Source organism: Ovis aries, chromosome 5 (genome assembly GCF_016772045.2).
Source record: "Ovis aries strain OAR_USU_Benz2616 breed Rambouillet chromosome 5, ARS-UI_Ramb_v3.0, whole genome shotgun sequence".
Lineage (NCBI taxonomy): Eukaryota > Metazoa > Chordata > Mammalia > Artiodactyla > Bovidae > Ovis > Ovis aries.
In genome coordinates this window covers 1,939,072-1,955,038 of record NC_056058.1, presented here as the reverse complement: position 1 = coordinate 1,955,038, position 15,967 = coordinate 1,939,072, and the positions used below count along the sequence as shown (strand labels likewise).

General features: G+C 52.0%; 1 protein-coding gene across 2 annotated transcripts in view; it reads right to left on the bottom strand.

Moving 5' to 3' along the window:
- Positions 1 to 15,967, bottom strand: part of ADAMTS2 (ADAM metallopeptidase with thrombospondin type 1 motif 2) — a 255,023-nt gene that overhangs the window by 87,330 nt on the left and 151,726 nt on the right. The window lies entirely within an intron of this gene.

Here is a 15,967-nt window from a genome sequence, read left to right as displayed (position 1 = left end):
GAAGGCAGACCTAGGCTATGCCCCCCAACCCCTGCTCCTGCTTCTCACACACCTTCAAGGTCAAACAGATCCCGAGAGCTGTGGGCCCCGCTGCCCACTGGGACCCCAGGATGAGACTGCACTGCAAGAGCAGAGTCCCCTCCCCAGGTGGCTCTAGCAGGAGGTGAGAAACGGGAGGGGACCCTGTGAGTAAAGTGGCCTCAACAGTGGCTGGCGCCACCCGCCCCAGCCCTGAGAGGTATGTGTGAGCTCCAGAAGCTCCTGTCTAGCTGGCTGGGTGGGAGGTGGCGGCTGTGGGCTGGGACAGGCTGCAGAGGGGGTGGGTCATCACAGCGCCAGGCCTGGACCGGGTGGGATCAGCACACCTGAGCAGTCCAGGTCAGGAGCCCGGGCCCGGGTCTGAGGACACACAGGGCAGGCACTCAGGCCCGCCTCCCCACAGCCACTAGGGCCTCAGGGTCCCCCACACGAGGAGGACAGCCAGGTCCAACCCCTGGGTCAGGAAGACCCCCTGGAGGAGGGCACAGCAGCCCACTCCAGGATTCTTGCCTGGAGAATCCCATGGACAGAGGAGCCTGGCAGATCACAGTCCATGGGTCGCACAGAGTCAGACGCGACTGAGTGACCAGCTCTTACTTACTTCCTTACTGCATCAGGCCTGCCTACCCACCGCCACCAGGGCCTCAGGGCCCCCCACATGATAAGGAAGAAGGGAGCAGTCCGCCCAGCAGGCCCTGACCCAGAAGAGACTGGGGACACCCTGGCCATTCACAGTCACCTGCGCCTTTGGCACAGCCGGGGCTCATCAGGAATTCCCATCTCCCAGCAAAATTCAGAAGTCTCAGAGCACCGCTCCCTGCAGTATTACAGAGTTGTCTGCTGTGAACATATCCCTCCTCTAAAGTGAAATCCCTCAGCACGATTCTTAACATCTGGAACATAAGGAGCCTCCCCGAACACAGTGGGAAGCCGCTCTGTCCATGCAGCCCACGGCGCCTGGTGCCACGGGAACCTGTTTGGGTAGCAGTGCTCCCTTGCCACCCTCTGTCCCCAGGCAGAGCACTGTGCTGACTGCCCGGGCCAGGCTGGCAGCAGGGACCCAGAAGTGTGGAACCAGAGAACAAATGGGTAGCCGGGAAGATGGGTGAACATCCCTTGTGACGCAAGGAGCCCAGAGCCAAAGGCAGAGGGGCTGAGCTCTCAGACACGCGAGGAGCTGCCCCAGAGCACTGCAGGGTCAGAGGGTGCCCACTGGAGCCCCCAGGCCAGTCTCACTGCCAGGCCCGCGTGCTCCACCCCTGCACCCGGCTGCCCCCCACGCACCCTGCTGTGAGCTGCGGACATCCCCACAGAACGGGCTAAGCTCCCTCGGGTGTTGCTGTCCTCGGGGCCGGCCCCTCTGCCGCTCCACCGTGGCCTCCAGTGCCTTCAACTGGTTGTTACGTTGTTAACTGCCACCGGCCTCCACTGGGCCCATCTGTGCCCACTGAGAACTGGGAGCTCCTCTGCATCTTTAGCCGCCGCGTCCTCAGTGTCTAGGACCCGGCTGGCTCCCAAAGCTTCAGGATCAATCCAAGTTTGGCTGTTCTGGCCAGCTCTGTCCCTCCAAGGCCTGCTGTGCCACAACCCCATGCTCCGTGCCCCGCTCTGTGCCTCCCGGGACACGCCGAAGGTCTATACAAGAAAGCACGCTCCCCAACTTGTCCACTTTGCCAATTTGTGGTCAAAACCAGTTCCAGACTCACCTCAACAGTGATCTCCCAAGCCAGGCAGAGGGTGCCGGCTGTGTCTGGAGGCTGCCGAGGTCCCTGTCCTTCCTGTTGCACTAAGGGAAGCCAGTGTGTCCCCAAGAGAGCCAAGCTTCTCAAGGACAAGAGCGGGGCTGCTTTGACAGGCATCATAGATGAAGAAACGTTGGCTGCACCTCGCTGGTCAGCTCTGGCCTTCCCAGACCTGCGCCAGGCACCTCCTCACGTCACCACCTTCCACCTCCCACAGCCTGCAAGGGAGCGTTGCTGCCCCCGTTTACCTGTTGTGGAACAGAGGCTCAGAGAGACTGAGAAACGCCCACACGAGCCCGAGCGGGACAGGGCAAAGGCTTTGGAGAGCGCTGGGCGAAAGTGCTGACGTTAAAGCTGCGTATCCCTCACCCTGGCGACTCAAAGCATCTCTGCTGGAGACAAACAACCCTGAGCATCAAGGAAGGCAGGACAAGAACATTTACTAGGGTCTCTCCTCCATGGACAAACAGAGGCTGTGTTCCATGGGAGTCTGTGGGACCTTGGCCATCCTATGAGAACTCATTTACTCATCAATTCATTCATTCACGAGACACTTCCTCAACCCCTACTGTGTGCCTGACCCTTCACCAGCTGCTGAACAGAACCAGGTAAGCAGACCCTCTGAATCGGACATTAAACTTGGGGCACCCAGCCCTCCTGAGACATGCCACCAAGGGACCCCTCAGGCAGCAGAGGGGGTCTGCTCAGCTACAACTCCCGCAGCACAGGGGGCAGACAAGGAGGAGCCCGGATGGGAGGGACAGCCCGGGGGGAAGCGGCACCCTCTGCTCTTCCGGCTCGGCTGTCACCTCCTTACTGGAGTTTGCAGGCGACAAGCTCTGCCGCTTCCCAGAGCTGCCACCAAGGAGTAATACTGTCCAGCCTTCCTCATCCACGGCGGCTTGCACTCCTACTTTGACAACCACCAGCTCACCAGGGGAGGCCAAGGACAGGCTGCTCTGGGGCTTCCCTCCTCACCTGTCAGGAGGCCTCCAGGAGCTGGGAGGAAGGTGCAGGGGAGTCCTGGGGGCAGGAGAGAGCCTCACACTTCAGGACAGAAGAGGCAGAGGGAAGAACAGGTCTCGGCTCCCCCCATCAAAGTGTCCTCTGCCTGCACTGTCATCCCTGGGAGGAGGGAGGCGGTCTATTGTCTCCCCCACGGGAATGTGACTTCTTGCAGCAGGACCTCAGGCCGGCTAACATGACGCTTCTAGCACCTAGACCTGTGCTCAGAGTAGGTGCTCTTAGATATGGTGAAGTGAATATGTCAGTGGGTGAGGGGGTGAACACACCCTAGAGGGAGGACGAAGACCCAAGCCCGGGGAAACGCCAGGAGAGTCACAGATGGGAAAGACAGCCAGGGCCGTGGGCAGTGGGAAGAGGACCAGTATCCGCGCACACACGTATGTGAATCCCATCTGCCATGCCCCAGCCGTGCCACCCAGCCTCTCCGAACCGCAGTGACCTTATCCAGGAAAGGGAACCTCACGGGGGCACCAGGGCAATGTAGAGAGACATCGTGTGAGTACTTCCTTACACGTGATCGAGAACTCAGCCCCTCAGCCCACAGGGAGAGGTGTCTGAAATGGTATCGACAGAAGGCATGAGCCCTGGACTCCCTAAGAGAGATGTTTCTATCTCTTTAGAACCCAACCCAACCTCACGACTCCACCGATAGCATGTTGGGATCCCAGGCCCCTTACCTGGCACAGAAGGCTTTGCCAACCTCACTCCTGCCTCCCCCCCAGCACCCAACACTCTGATTGGCCCCAGCACCCTACACTCTGATTGGCCCCAGCACCCTACACTCTGATTGGCCCCATCCTCGAGCTGTGATGTGGTGATGCCATTGAGCCTTTACACCTGCTGCTCTATCACCCACAACACCACCAGCCCACACCACGCTCCCCTGCAGGTGAACTCTGCCTCAGGGGCCAGGTGGCTCAGCAGGAAAGAATCTGCAGGAGCCACAGGAGACACAGGTTTGAGGCCCAGGTGGGGTAGATCCTCTGGAGAAGAATCCCATGGACACAAGAGCCTGGTGGGTTACAGTCCCTAGGGTCGCAAACTCAGCTTAGCACGCATCCACGCATCTGGGAAGCTTTCAGTGCCCAGCATGGGGCCCAATTTAGACCAGGCTTCTGAGAGTGCCCAACAATTAAATACAAGACTGGGGACAGCTTACACTCAAGGCATGCTCTCCGTGTGCCCAGCATGCTGTTAAGCACTTTTCCGGTATTTAACTCAAGTTATGCTCCCAACAGCCCTGGGAGGTAGTACTAATTATGCCCCATCCCAGCATACAGCAGGGCAGGCAGTCGCCTCCTTTCTTCTAGGCCTGAAGGAACAATCTACCTGCTGAGCAGCCAGTCATGTTCCGACTCACTAGTGCAGTGTGAGGTCTTAATTTCAACTTGTTGCCAACATTAAAACGTAATTAGATTTCCTGTAAATTTGGATTTCCAGCTTCTCAGGGGACATGGAGGCAGGGGAGGGGGCTCACAATGGTGCACCTGTTCATTCCAAAATGACAAGAGAATGGGACCTAGGAGGGGACCTCCAGGGCTGCAGCCTCTCTTGTTGCCCCAGTCCCCACCACGCCCTACTGTCCACAGCCTGGACACCTGGATTAGGCCTTCTGCCTGGCTCCCACCAGCATCTGAGGTGCTGCCCCTTCTAAGTGCTGTATTTGCTGGCAGTCATACCTCCTGGCAGCTCATGAGGCTGTGCCCTCACACCAGATAAACATGAGGAACAGGAACAGTGCTGGGACGCCCGGCTGTGGCTACACCAGGAGCAGAGCCCGAGCCCTGGGGAGCTGCCATGCGACAGCGGGAGCCTGTTCTACCCATCCTCACATCCCTCGCCACAGCCAGGCCCAGACTCAGCAAGTCCTCTTTGTCCCGGGAGTCCTGCTCGCTTCCCTTCAGCTTCAGGGAACCAAGCTTTCGTGCCCAGTTTCAGACGTGTGTTTCTCTTCCCAGGAACCAGAGCCAGAGACACGTGAAAGGGACGGGGGCCTGCGCCGTTCCCCTGGGGGGTTTGCAGCTCTGCAGCCAGTTCACGGGATCATCCCTGAGACCCGCAAAAAAACACGCCTGTCCTGTCTCGGCCTTCCCTACCATCACCACGTGGCCCCAACATTCTTGGAAGTTGGTGAGAAATGGAGCCCATGGGCCTCTGATTGTTTGCAAATCCTGGCAAGGCTTTGGTGAGCCCAGGCCAACTTCTGGACTAAATTAGAAAAGAGGGAAAATATTTGAATCCTGGCACAGAGAGAAATCATTCAACAAAAATTGTTTAAGAACATCTCATGCTAGGAAGGGTCAAAGGGTACAGTCTCTACTCTGACAGCTCAGAAGCTCCTTTGGGTCCCTGTTCTCCACAAGCCTAAAGAGTATGTCTGCCCTTGATGGAAGACACGCTTGGGGTGGGGGTGGGGGAGCAGGAATTCTTCCAGAACATGAGAAATTAGCCTAGCTAGGAGGGGCAGCTATGTCTGCCCGGAAATCTCGCTCCTCCTGCTCTGTTGTTTTAAGATGTTCGCTCAGTTGCTTTAAACAGAATCCCCAAAGTGACTTCCTGGATCCATTCAGCTGGCAAAGTCGGGATGGGGGTGAGCTGGGGTCTGAGCAGGGAGAGGGTGGACCTCAGCTCAAGTGTAAGGTCCCTGCAGTGGCCTTCAGGAAAGGTTGCTCTAGCTGCAGGGTCTTAGAGGCCTGAAGGGGAGAGAGGGAGCTCGTCTCCTGGGGGCACCTCAGGAGTGCCTTTCCTTCCAGTCTTTATTGATCAGGGCGTGTGGGAGGTGTAAAGACAAAGAAACCAAGTTTAGGACAAGGCAGGACCTTTGCCAGGTAGGTAAAAGCCAAGATTAGGATGCAACTGTTTCTGACTCCAAAGCTGGTCCTCATTCTATGCCCGGTACTTCCCTAACACGCGCGCCCACGGGCATTGACACAGTGGGAGGCAAATGAAACTCTAAAGTGCTGGGGTTCAGCTCAAGGTGTTGTTGTGTTTCAGTTGCTCAGTCATGTCCGAATCCTTGCAATCCATGGACCGCAGCACACCAGGTTTCCCTGTCCTTGACCATCTCCTAGAGTTTGCCCAAACTCATGTCCATCGAGTCAGTGATGCCATCCAACCATCTCATCCTCTGTCAGCTCAGTTCAGTTCAGTTCAGTTCAGTTCAGTTGTTCAGTCGTGTCCGACTCTTTGTGACCCTATGAATCGCAGCACGCCAGGATTCCCTGTCCGTCACCAACTCCCAGAGTTTACTCAAACTCACGTCCATCGAGTCGGTGATGCCATCCAGCCATCTCATCCTCTGTCGTCCCCTTTTCCTCCCCGCTTCAATCTTTCCCAGCATGAGAATCTTTTCCAGTGAGTCAGTTTTCGCATCAAGTGGCCAAAGTATTGAAGCTTCAGTTTCAGCATCAGTCCTTCCAATGAATATTCAGGCTGATTTCCTTTAGGATTGACTGGTTTGATCACCTTGCAGTCCAACAGACTCTCAACAGTCTTCTTCAACACCACAGTTCTAAAGCATCAATTCTTCAGAGCTCAGCTTTCTTTATAGTCCAACTCTCACATCCATACATGACTGCTGGAAGAACCATAGCTTTGACTAGACGGACCTTTGTTGGCAAAATAACGTCTCTGCCTTTTAATATGCTGTCTAGGCTGGTCATAGCTTTTCTTCCAAGAAGTGAGCATCTTTTAATTTCATGGCTGCAGTCACCATCTGTAGTGATTGTGGAGCCCAAGAAACTAAAATGTCTCAATGTTTCCATTATTTCCCCATCTATTTGCCATGAGTGATGGGACTGGATGCTATGATATTTGTTTTTTGAATGCTGAGTTTTAAGACAACTTTTTCACTCTCCTCTTTCACTTTTATCAAGAGGCTCTTTAGTTCTTCACTTTCTGCCATAAGTGTGGTGTCATCTGAAGTTATTGATATTTCCCCCTATAATCTTGATACCAGCTTGTGCTTCATCCAGCCTGACATTTCTCATGATGTATTCTGCATATAAGTTAAACAAGCAGGGTGACAGTATACAGCCTTGACATACTCCTCTCCTGATTTGGAACCAGTCCATTGTCCCATGTTCAGTTCTAACTGTTGCTTCTTGACCTGCATACAGATTTCTCAGGAGGCAGGTAAAGTGGTCTGGTATTCCCATCTCTCAGAATTTTCCACAGTGTGTTGTGATGCATACAGTCAAAGGCTTTGACATAGCCAATAAAGCAGAAGGGGATGTTTTTCTGGAATTCTCTTGCTTTTTTGATGATCCAGGGGATGTTGGCAATTTGATCTCTGGCTCCTCCGCCTTCTGTAAATCCAGCTTGAACATCAGGAAGTTCACAGTTCACATACTGTCGAAGCCTGGCTTGAAGAATTTTGAGCATTACTTTACTAGCATGTGAGATGAGTGCAATTGTTTGAACATTCTTTGGCATTGCCTTTCTTTGGAATTGGAATGAAAACTGACCTTTTCTAGTCCTGTGGCCACTGCTGAGTTTTCCAAATTTGCTGGTATACTGAGTGCAGCACTTAAACGGCACTATCTTCTAGGATTTGAAATAGCTCAACTGGAATTCCATCACCTCTACTACCTTTGTTCATAGTGATGCTTCCTAAGGCCCACTTGACTTCAGACTCTAGGGCATCTGGCTCTAGGTGAGTGATCACACCACTGTGGTTTTCTGGTTCATGAAGCTCTGTTTTGTATAGATCTCTTGTGTATTCTTGCCACCTCATCTCAATATCTTCTGCTTCTGTTAGGTCCATACCATTTCTGTCCTTTATTGAGCCCATCTTTGCATGAAATGTTCCCTTGGTACTTCTCATTTTCTTGAAGAGATGTCTAGTTTTCCCCATTATATTGTTTTCCTGTTTCTTTTCATTGATCACTGAGGAAGGCTTTCTTATCTCTCCTTGCTATTCTTTGGAACTCTGCATTCAGATGGGTACATCTTTCCTTTCCTCCTTTGCCTTTAGCTTTCCTTCTTTTCTCAGCTATGTGTAAGGCCTCCTCAGACAACCCTTTTGGCTTGTTGCATTTCTTTTTCTCGGTGGATGGTCTTGATCCCTGCCTCCTCTACAACGTCACGAACCTCCGGCCACAGTTCTTCAGGCACTCTGTTTGTCAGACCTAATCCCTTGAATCTACTTGTCACTTCCACTGTATAACTGCAAGGGATTTGATTCAGGTATGAATGGTTCACTGTCATATAAATGGTTTACTTTCATGTAATTTTCATACAGAGTTGATGTTTTAAAAAATCTTGCCATTCCAAACAAGTGGCACTTTACGGAAAGACTCCTCACACCTGTGTCCTGGCCTCATGACACAGGCCTCCTGAGAGGATGACTGGCCACCTCACCGCTGCAAGGAGGCCAACTGGACCAGCGGCTCGGTCAGGCAGCGCTAGGTCACTATGGCGCCTGTAGAGCCCAGGCAACCAGCAGGCCTCTGCTTCGTCAAGGAGGAGTAGGATTGAAAAAATGCGACAAGCCACATTGGAAGCACTGATCTGGAGCCCAAGATGTTATATTTTCTGAAGTCTTGGCACAAATAGGCTTTGCTTTTAAAAGTGCATATGTAAACGTGTGTATGTATGTTCATCACTCAATCATGTCCAACTCTGCAACCTTGAGGATTATAGCCTGCCAAGCTCCTCAGCCCATGGGATTCTCCAGGCAACAATACTGGAGTGGGTTGCTATTCCCTGCTCCAGGGGATCTTCTTAGCCCAGAGATCGAACCAAGGTCTCCCACATTGCAGGCTGATTCTCTATCATCTGAGCCAATAGGGAAGCATATATGTAAACACCGCCTGCAGTGCAAGAGACCCCAGTTCGATTCCTGAGTCTGGAAGCCCCCCCTGGAGAAGGGATAGGCTACCACGTCAGTATTCTTGGGCTTCTCTGGTGGCTCAATCCGTAAGGAATCCACCTGCAATCTGGGAGACCTGGGTTTGATCCCTGGGCTGGGAAGATTCCCTGGAGGAGGGCATGGCAACTCCAGTATTCTGGCCTGGAGAATCCCCGAGGACAGAGGAGCCTGACAGGCTGCAGTCCTTGGGGTCACAAAGAGTCAGACAGGACTGAGCGACTAAGCACAGCACACAGCATATATAAACACACTGCTCTGATAATGGTCTTCAGTCTTCTCCGAACGCATTCCTCCCTAGCCTCCCCTACAGCTGAGCCCAGAGAATAGCTGCTCTCCATGCCTGACAAGCTAACTGGAGGCGCTGTGAACATGGAGGGTCGTGTCCCCATGTGGCTCCTTGGGATGCCTGGCTCACACGCCCACAGCACTGAGTTTGCAAGGAGAGTCTAGCTCAGGGGCTGGCAGCGTAATCCCCCAGACACCAGAGTCAGCTGCAGGCCCGTTCAAGAGGGCTGATGGCCTCCCAGCCCGGGAGCACCAGACACAGCGGGGAGCACATTTCCAGGCAAGAAGGGTCAAACAGGATGTTTCCCAGCACAGAGGGGCGCCCAGGCATGGCAAAATTCATGATTATAATTTAAAATCCTTTTTTTTTTTCACTTAGAGTGACGATAAACAGAAAATTTAAAAATCTTAACAAGCCGAGAAACTGTGAGAGAAAGGAAAAGGCTTTACTATTAATATATGTACCTTTTATGACACCTTTTTCTACTCTTTGAATAAAAGAACCATATTTTCAATATGCACTTGGCCCAAGAAGTTTGGTACCCAGCAGGCATTCTGGGTGTGGGGCTGCCACAGCTGAACGCACAGCAAGAACAGTTCGGTGGTCCGTGAGAGCCAGGGTCTGGGAAGTGATGCTGCTGACAACAGGCCACGCGAGTCACTGTTGAGGGTGACCAGGACGAAACTCCAGAAGTCTAACTTCTGGGGAGGGCATGAAATGCCAAAGACAGTCCCCAAGGGGAAAAACCAGGGCGGGAAAGATCTCAGGACATGACCTCAAACAAAAGTGTGAGCCATTGACAAGCCACGCCCAACCAAAATAGAGGCAAACAGCAAAACTGGGGGAAGCATTTCCCACACATACACCAGACAGAAAGGTAACCTCTCCTAACAGTTCTTCAAAGTAACACAAAAGAAGCTAAAATCCGGGTAGAAGAAAGAAAATGAAGAGACCAGTCATACACATATAAGATGACGGCAGTTTTAAAACATACGTGTATGTATTTTAAATGGAACCTCATTGCCACCCAATATCTGCTGCTGCTGCTAACTCGCTTCAGTCCACAGCTTACAGCAAAAGCTGTAGCTATTGTTGTAGCTATTAAATTGCCACAGCTAAAAATGATCTGGTGGTGTGAGCAGGTGAAGAGATGGGCGTTTACTCAGTGGAACAGGAATAGCTGAAACCATAACAGAACATTCTGACATAATGCACACACCTGCTGACCAGGGATAGCACTTTTAGGAACTTAGTTTAAGGAAATAGTGAAGGATAAGCAATAGGTTCAGCTATAACATTCATTACTATTAGTGACTGAACTGATATCTAAAAGGGAACTAAATCCTGCTACATGAGTAATATAAATGATCGATCATAAAAAAAATATGCTATATTCACAAAGAGCAATGTTATGCCATCACTAGAATGAGGTTCGGTTCAGTTCAGTCACTCAATGGCGGCTGACTCTGAGACCCCATGGACTGCACCACAACAGGCTTCCCTGTCCCTCACCAACTCCTGGAGCTTGCTCAAACTCATGTCCATCAAGTCGGTGATGCCATTCAACCGTCTCATCCTCTGTCATCCCCTTCTCCTCTTGCCCTCAATCTTTCCCAGCGTCAGGGTATTTTCTAGTGAGTCAGTTCTTCACATCAGGTGGCCAAAGTATTGGAGCTTCCGCTTCAGCATCAGTCCTTCCAATGAATATTCAGGACTGATTTCCTTTAGGATGGACTGGTTGGATATTCTTGCAGTCCAAGGGTCTCTCAAGAGTCTTCTCCAACACCACAGCTCATAAGCATCAATTCTTCTGTGCTCAGCTTTCTTTATGGTTCAATTCTCACATCCATGCATGACTGCTGGAAAAACCATAGCTTTGACTAGATAGACCTTTGTTGGCAAAGTAACGTCTCTGCTTTTTAATATAATAAATGAGGTACCAACAAAATGAGGTACTAGGCAATAATTGGTAGGAGAAAACACTCACAACTTATAGGAATATATTCTAATTTTCCATCATAAATAGCATATCAGACATGTTAAATAGCATATTTTAATAAACAAACAATGTTACTTTTCTAGATTTGAGGAGGAAAAGAAGGAAACTAGAACTCACAAGAGGTGCTTGAACGGGTTGTTGGGAGGGTTCTGAACACAATGAGACCCTTTCTAAATCCAGGTGGCTCTCTTGAAGTGCTCAGCAAATATTTCCAACCCTCCTCACACTCCAGAGATTCTGAGATTTGAAGAGGAATGGATTCATTCCCATTTTCTTACAAAAAAAAAGGGCATAAAATGTCTTGCCCATTAATTTGGAAGGCAGTGACACCCTGCACAATTTCCTACTGCCCTTATAGTCACATTCAAGTCCCTCTACTGGCCCTTCCTTGCCTCCAGTTCCGCCTCTCACCTGGGCCCCTTGCTTCCCACATTGGCCCTATTTCACTTCTGACATGGAGCTGACACCTAATAAACACTGGTTGATCATACTGTATGGATAGGAGCTGTGTGGATGATGATAGAAGAGGCTGAGCTGCATTAACAGAGAATCTACCACATCTCAGTAGCTTAATAGGGTAAAAGCTGGGATGCGTTCTCCTGCACACATCAAAGCTTTATGTAGCCCCATTCTGTAGCCGCAGCTACTGGGCTGTGTGGCTTCCAAGGTCCCTGTGGCAGAAAGAGAGGGAGGGAAGGGACACGGCAGCTCTCAGCCGCCTTAGCCAAGAGGCAACCTCTGTCGATTCCACACAGGCTGTCAGATAAAACTAGCCCCACAACCCCAAGTGGGGTGCAAGGGAGGCTGGGAACTGGACGGGAGGGGAGCACGTGAATACCTGATGAACCTGGAATGTCTGCATCACAGCAGGACCCGTGTCCCAGCCCAGGCTCTCCCACAACGAGACCCCAGAGGGAGCCCTGCAAGCAGAGTCACTGAGTGGTGAGGGACCCCAAGGTGGCTCAGCGCTGCCGGGGCTGAGCCACACCGACACCCGGCCCCCTCGGCCTGGTTGCTCCTCGGAGCCCACAGTTCCCAGGTCCTTGCCACCAGACCCCACCAGACCCTCCTCCCAGAGCCTCTACGGCCTTCCTCAGGGAGCCGGCTGTCCGCCCAGGGCCAGCCCCAAGCCTGGGAGCTGGGAACACTTCTGCCCTGGTCCTGGCCGTTTTCGCTCTGGGCCAGCCTCCTGTCTCCCACAGCACCGCTCTGGCTCCGAGCGCTGGGGAGCCTCCTGATGAGCTGTGCACCTACAGGAAGAGGGAGGCGCCAGGCCTCGTGAGGCCCCTGGGGCTCTGGCTGCAGATCCTGGTGGGCCAGCACCTGCAGGGTCTAAAGGCCCCCATTCCCACAGCTGCCCATGGCACTATCAGTCAAGTTCAGAGGCAGGGCACAGCAGGCAGGAAGTGGAACGGTGCCTCCCAAGGACTGGAGAGAGGGGGCACTGGGGAGTTACTGCTTAGCAGGTACAGAGGGGCAGTTCTGCAAGATGAAGAGAGCTCTGGAGATGGGTGGTAGCGATGCCTGGCTGCACAATAAGGTGAGTATACTTAAGGCAACACAGGACCCAAGCAGGGTGCCTCATCTCCCGCGAGCACCCTGCACCCTTAGAGCGGGAGCTCAGCGTGGAGGCTCAGACGCCTCCCGCTGCGGTGTCTCCCTGAGCCCAGGAGAGTCCCCCAGGCCCTCTGCCTCTGCAGGACCAACCCCCGAGCCTGGGGCACGCACCACCTGCTGGATGCAAGCGGCGAAACAAGACACGGCCCAGTTACTCTTTCCCGGCTCCTCCGATTCATCTCCTATAATCCCTTTTCTGTTACAATAAAATTTGTCTCAACAGCAGAATTTTTATACTTCTCATGCTTTCCAGGAAACTAACCAAACCATCCCCTTACCTCAAATCGAGGTTCAGTTGGATCATGCGGGTGTAAATGAATAAACTGAAGTTGACTCTAGACTTCCTCCCAGCACTTCATGGGCACAAGGTGTGTGTGGCAGAGGGGGCTTCCACCCCAGGCAAAAGGCAGAGTTGGTCCACAAGCCTCAGGAAGACACTCCAACCGCAGGATCCTTGCCAGACTTGTTAAGAATAATTCTAAACCTGCTATCGCTAAACTATTAATAAATATCATCACCATCACAATAAGAAACCACATTTAGTTAGAGACTGAAAAGCAGGTTCATCTTCATTTATTTAGTTTAATCCTCATTGACGATTCAAGATAAAAATGATTACCCATTTTAAAGATGAGAAAACCAGGCTTAGAAGATTGAAGCCCATTCTCCGAGACATAGCTGGTAGTGGTAGGGCCAAGAGTAATCCAGATACAAATAATAAGAAACATGTATCTGGGCTCTGCCCCTCATTCCTGGCACAAACCTTCTAAAATCCTTGTAATTTCCTGAATGATAGGGGTGACAGGAGCACGTTATGCTATTTATAATGAGCCCCTTTCAACCCTACCTGAGCTCATGTTAATGAAGATGTTCTTGGTGGGCTCTTAGATTGTTCAGGGTCCGGGCTGGTAGCCAGAGGAACCAGCAGTATGATTAGAGTTGGAACTTTCAGCCCCATCCCCGACCTTCAGGGAAAAGGGAAGAGCTGGAGACTGAGTCCAGTCACCCATGGGCTTCCCTGTGGCTCAGTCAGTAAAGAATCTTCCTGCAACGCAGGAGACCCAGGTTTGATCTCTGGGTTGGGAAGAAAAAACGCCCTGAAGAAGAGGATGGCAACCGATTCCAGTATTCTTGCCTGGGAAATCCCGTGGGCAGAGAATTCTGGCGGGCTACGGTCCATGCGATCTCAAGAGTCAGACGTGAGTTAGCGGCTAAACTACCACCACCATCCATGGCCAGTGAGTCCCACCAATCACGCCTACAAGACAAAATCTCCATTAAATTCTAAACAATGGCGTTTGGAGTGCTTCTCGGTTGGTGAGCACATCAAGGTGCTGGCAGGGAAGCGCATCCAGAAGGGCCACGGAGGCTGCATGCACCTCCCCCGTGCGTTCCCCCATTTGGCTCTTCCTCAGCTCTCCTCAGCTGTGTGCTTTTTAATAACCGGCGACAGTAAGCAAAGTGGTTCCCTGAGTCGGGAACTATTCTCGCAAATTATTGAACCTGAGGAGCTGGTGGTTGCTTGATCAGAAGTACAGCTGACATCTTAAACTTCTGGGGCTTGAGATGAGCGTTTAAAGAGGCGCTGTCTCGTGAGACTGAACTCTGACCTTCTGGGGTCTATGCTAATTCTGGTCGTTAGTGTCATGAGTGTTGGGTATGAGTAGGGGAAACAAGTAGTTTTCCTTTACTAGGATTCAGGATTCTAATTCCACACCAGTCCTTTTGGCCACTGAGTTGGAGAGCAGTATAATGCTTGAGGAAAAACATATTTTGTTTTTTCAATCTTGTCTGAAGGCAGATAAGCTTTTATATTCTACTGATTTTATAGAGTTAGTGTGAAGATTTCCAAAGATATGCATGATAAGTGACTAGTACAAGCCTGCCACACAGAATCACATATTAAGATCTCGATATTTGGGGCTTTCCTGGTAGTCAAATAATGAAAACTCTCCCTTCCGATGCAGGGGGGGTGGGCAGGTTCAATCCCTGGTTGAGGAACTAAGATCCCACATGCCTCTCAGCCGAAAATCCAGAACATAATCAACAGAAGCAATATTGTAACAAATTCGATACAGAGTTTTTTTTAAAAAAGAGCTCCATATTTGTAGCCATCATGGTATTGTTATTATTATATTAAAGGTAATTTTCAAAAGTAAGATTAAGTGTGACAACACTCTCCAAAGTAAAATAATATCTGCAAATGTAACAGATGTCAGCCCGCTTTGCAGATGAGGTGGCTGCATTCCAGAGTCAGTGTCTTACCTAAGGCAGGTGGAGAGGAAGAGAGGCAGGCAGGCAGGCAGGGGCCTCCTGGTCCCCGTGACCAGCTCACTCTTATCTTCCCTCTTGCTCCTGACCTATCTCTTCACCGGGGCTCTGGGAGCAGGGTCTTGCCCACGGGCCAGCTGGATCCCCAGGGGCTCACCGTGGCCCAGGAAGCAGAGCAGAGCAGAGCAGAGCGGACAGGCTGGGGCACACAGCCCTGCTGCTTTAGGACGCCCCATCCCCGGGGATTCCCTGGTGGCCTCCAGCCCCCTCCAGCCCGCTGCAAACCCACTCCTCCCACACACACAGGCCCCCTCCTATGCTCGCAGCAGGGCTCAGCGGAGGCGCCAGGCCGTGAGGGGCAGGCCCTCTCGCCACTCAGGGCAGGCCGGGGTGCACTCTCTGCAAGGTCAGAATTCTGCACCTTCTGGGGTGGGAGGGCCGGCATGCGGGGAGGCGGGACGGCGCGACCTGTCAGGAGAGCGGTGGGGCAGGTGCGCGGTGACGCCACAGGGGCCTGGGTGGCACACAGTCGCTCAGTTAAGGAGCCCGGCCTCACAGGGAGACACCGATACTCTCTTCAGTCTTTAGTTCTTCTGACTACCTCAAGGAGAAACCTCGGACGGGCGCTATTCTCTGTCCTCCTCTCTGACACACGCTCATCTCTCTTCTGCAGAGCAGAAAGCAGAGCTGTCCAGCTGGGGCTGAAACTGTTGTTCAGTCACTCAGTCGTGTCCGACTCTTTGTGATCCCATGGGCTGTGGCACGCCAGGCTTCCCTGACCGTTACCATCTCCCCGAGTTTTCTCAGATTCAGGTCCATTGAGTTGGTGATGCCATCCAACCATTTCATCCTCTGTCATCCCCTTATCACCTTGCATTTTAGTTTTAAACTACCTTTACAATAAACTGGGCTTCCCTGGTAGCTCAGCTGGTAAAGAATCCACCTGCAATGCAGGATACCCCAGGGATTCCTGGGTTGGGAAGATCTGCTGGAGAAGGGATAGGCTACCCTTTCCAGTATTCTTCAGCTTCCCTGGTGGCTCAGCTGATAAAGAATCTGCCTGCGATGTGGGAGACCTGGGTTTGATCTCTAGGCTGGATCCCTGGGCTGGGAAG